Source organism: Ptychodera flava, chromosome 8, assembly GCF_041260155.1.
Source record: "Ptychodera flava strain L36383 chromosome 8, AS_Pfla_20210202, whole genome shotgun sequence".
NCBI classification, from domain to species: domain Eukaryota; kingdom Metazoa; phylum Hemichordata; class Enteropneusta; family Ptychoderidae; genus Ptychodera; species Ptychodera flava.
Window position 1 is genome coordinate 40,936,803 of NC_091935.1, and position 4,609 is coordinate 40,941,411.

The window sequence follows — 4,609 nt, forward strand, 5'->3', positions numbered from 1 at the left end:
CTTTATGATTGGCAATTGTGATTCATTTATATGACTGAGCAAGCAATTCTGACTGGCTACTTACTGGCTTCAATATTTAGATGCTACTGAGCAAGCAATTCTGACTGGCTACTTACTGGCTTCAATGTTGAGATGCTACTGAGCAAGCAATTCTGACTGGCTACTTACTGGCTTCAATGTTGAGACGCTACTGAGCAAGCAATTCTGACTGGCTACTTACTGGCTTCAATGTTGAGATGCTACTGAGCAAGCAATTCTGACTGGCTACTTACTGGCTTCATGTTGAGACACTACTGAGCAAGCAATTCTGACTGGCTACTTACTGGCTTCAATGTTGAGATGCTACTGAGCAAGCAATTCTGACTGGCTACTTACTGGCTTCAATATTGAGATGCTACTGAGCAAGCAATTCTGACTGGCTACTTACTTGCTTTAATATTGAGAAGGCTGACTCAAATTTTTAGAAATGTGTTTACATAACCTGAACTACCCTAGCAAAGCACACAAACCCTAGACATTTTTTCACATTTTCAAAATATTTCAAGTAAATTCTCTAAAATATACTATATTGTTTGGTTCTCAGCCAACAAAAATCGAACAAGATTTTCCCCCAACCCACCTACCCTAATTTTTAGTTACTATAGACTACAGTCTACAAAAGCTCTTGGGATGGGTATCCGTCTGGCATCCATCGTCCGCCTGTATGTATGTCCGTCGACTCAAATATTTTGAGAACCGCAGTACGTACAGATGTGATATTTGTTGTGCAGATGCAAAATATACAATCTGTTTTTTGTTTCTTCATATTGTTGAATATATGCAAATCAGCTCAAAAAAGCCATTTGTGGTAAAAAATCTCCCTGTTCATAATCGCTTGTCAGACAGCTTTGATATTTGGTATACAGGTCCCCAGGGATGACCAAATGTAGATTGGTTCAAATTGTGATGAAATATGCATATTTGTATTTTTAAGGCAATTGTCATTTTTGGTCAAAAAACTTCAAAAATCTTCACTACTGTGGGTCATACAGCTCTGATACTTGAGATATAGGTCCCTGGGGATGATCTATTTTAGATTTGTTCAAATTGTGTAGAAATATGCAAATTTGTATTTTTAAGGCAATTTTTGTCAATTTTGGTCCAGACATTTTTTCACAAAAACCACTTGTCTGATAGCTTAACATTGAAATGCAATATTTAGAGGTTATAAACGGCAAGCGAGGATATTTGGGTGCGGATATAAGACCTCTGGGGTGAAAATTAGCATATTTGGCGGGAAATAATCACCGAGCGAAGCGAGGTGATTATTCACCCAAATATGCTAATTTTCACCCCAGAGGTCTTATATCCGCAACCAAATACCCGAGCGCACCGTTTATAACCTCATTATAATATGCTAAAGTTAAAAACAAGTAGGCAGTTTCGTTTATTTAGGGCCGAAGTTGGAACGAGAGTTCAGGAGCGCTCAGCCTCATACAAACTCTAAAAAGAACGTTTCAGAACCGCGCCGTGCACAGTTGAATTCATAAAATACGGTTACGCAACGCATCGATATCGCGAGTAGACATTGAACTTGAAGAATTTACTTAAAATAAAATGCTCAAAAAACTTTAAAAACTCATGTTGTTGTTACATAGCCTCCGCTCCTTACAGAAACTCTTCATTTGTTGGATCGTAAAGCTGCACTGGACTAAAATTTAACAATCAAAATCAATCTGAAGCCATAGACTTGTTCAACATTATGGCGCGTTGAGCTCTAAAGTTGGCGTTCGAATTTGCGCGAGCTCAAAAATGTTACGCGGCGCACAGGTCTTCTTGTGGAGAATATAAACCCCGGCTTCAGCCAATCAGATTGCCGGATTCCAGCCAAGCATATTATAATGGCTGTTATTGACTTAATGTTGAGATGCAACATTTGCTGTCATTGACCTAATGTTGAGATGCAATATTGGCTTTCATTGACTTAATGTTGATGTGCAACATTTGCTGTCATTGACTTAATGTTGATATGCAACATTTGCTTATAATACTGACTCAATGTTGAGATGCAACATTTGCTGTCATTGACCTAATGTTGAGATGCAATATTGGCTTTCATTGACTTAATGTTGATGTGCAACATTTGCTGTCATTGACTTATTGTTGACATGCAACATTTGCTTTTAATACTGACTCAATGTTGAGAAATATGATGGTTTCAACCGGGACTCGAAACCACAACGCACAGCACCCAATCACCTAGGCAGAGGCCAACAGACAAACCACATTTGCTGTCATTGACCTAATGTTGAGATGCAACATTGACTGTCATTGACTTCTCTAAAACTGCTTGTCCAATAGCTTTGCAATTCGGTATCAAGTCCTTTGGGACAACCTAAGCCATCTTATTTGTTCAAAGTGGGGAGGAACCCATAATTTTGTTTGTTTGTTTTTTGGGGGGCTTTTTAGCCAATCTCTCAGTCTGCAACCTTGAATGACTTATACCTATCCAAGATACTTTGTAAGACAGTTTTGAAAACTGAAAATAATGTAGTCATACTTGCTATCAGTTTGTAGTAAAATTTGATCAAGAAAACAATGTTTCATGGATTATGCCCTAACACTGATGAGTGATACACAAAAATGCCAGATGGCAAGATGCATCCTTCGATGAATATAGACTCCAATACACCTGTCTTAGTTCCAATCATTGTGTGAAAGAAACATCCACACAGCTGTCAGGTCATTAATTGATTGATTGAAATCATCAGGACAATATCAGGTCACTCTGCCACACAAACAGACTAATTAATGTTGACTACTATCCCTCTGACACCATATAATTTGATAATTGGACAAATGACCACTGTTGCACAGTACAATAAATTACCCACAATTCTCTTTGATTTGTATCCATGAAGGTTACTTTTCTAAAAACTTTTTCAGTTCTGCATGTAAGCACTAATGTTCAGCATCAGAATAATTGTTAAATAATATCCAGTAAAAGTACGTTTAGAAATTTCAGCAAAAGTTTCAAAATAACCATTAAACAACCATGGAAGTCATGTTCTGTAGGTACTACAAATGCCAAACTTTTTAGGCAGCAAGTTATGACGAACTGAAGGGGTCATTCTCTGAGAAAACTTAGAACGCAAATTTCTTTTGGTCATTTCCATTGGAAAAAATCAATATCCTTTTGTTTCAAAAAACAGGTGCAACTGGTCTCCCTACTTTCCATCACATTATGCTGTAGGGCTGAAGACACAATCAGTGGAAAATTGTACAAAAATGCTATCTCCTCTCTCAATCTTGCATAATTGTCCAAATCAATGAAAATAAGAATTGAGAAGAATGGTGTCCTTAAAAGTACGTTTTCAGAATTTTCAACTAGTCTATGAATTTGTCTACACATGGGAGACTTGGTAGACTTCTCTTGGCAATCTCTGAGGATACAAATCGCAATGAATTATGGGAAATTTACAGTACTGTGACCACTGTCGTTTTCTGCTTTTGATCACAACTTTCAACTTGCAATATATTTTGCTCACAATAATTGTCAAATTATACTTTTTTTATCTGAAACCAGTAAGTATTCAAAGTTTATGTTACACATACTACTCACACAACTGGGAAGTAATTGAAATATTTCTGTTTTTCACTGACGTCCAACAGTGGAAAGTTAGAGAAGCTGTTGTTAGTTTCATTCTCATCAATTTATTGGGTTGACATGTATGGTTTATATTGCACGTTTTATCCCTGGTTAATCTGTGTATTAACTGTGATAGGTTATGGTCGTGTGAAGATAAGAATTGACAGTGAAATTGATCCAAATGTTATCACACTTGTGTTAATTGGTTTGTAAAGTTGTTCCAAAACTTGCTGAAGTATCAGTACTTGTAATTAACTTGCGGCAAAGAACGGACGGATGATAGTGTTGTTTCACAGCAGGCTTCAGCTGTAATTGCTGAAGTAAAGCAATAAAACCTCTCGGCTGGTGTAGGAACTGATTAGTGTACTATGTTGTGGGATAAATGTTTCCTATAAGTGTACACACACTTGTATTTCAGTAGTGGCCATGGCGAGTTATGTTCAAAGTCGAGTTCTCGTACTATTCCCCAAACACGGATAGTGCCCGTCTTCATTTCTGAGGATGACTTTCACAGCATGTCTTACGCTGATATCTGTCGAAATGACTTTCCATCCACGTACATTTCGAGAACTTTCTCACGTACTGCTTCTGGCGTATGTACACCTCTTTTCCCGCGGATCATGATTTTTTTTGCACAAAGAACTTCATACAGTGCGAAGACAACAAGAGTCTAATGACAACTAGACACTGACTTGGCTGTGACACTCAGGGCGGCGGTAAGGAATGTATATGATTCTGCGTATGTGAAATGCACCGCAAGTGTACTCCCATGGTGTGTGTTTATTAGGGGTCCATAAAAGCTCTCTGATTTTCACCGCAATTATAACAAGTCAGTGCAACTTCTAAGGCAAGTTTTGAAACAACTTTTACAAACCAATTACATAAGTGTGATAACATTTAGATCCATTTCACTGTCCATTCTTATCTTCACACAACAGTAAATTACCCCAAATTCAAGTTTGGGCCACCAAATTTTTACTG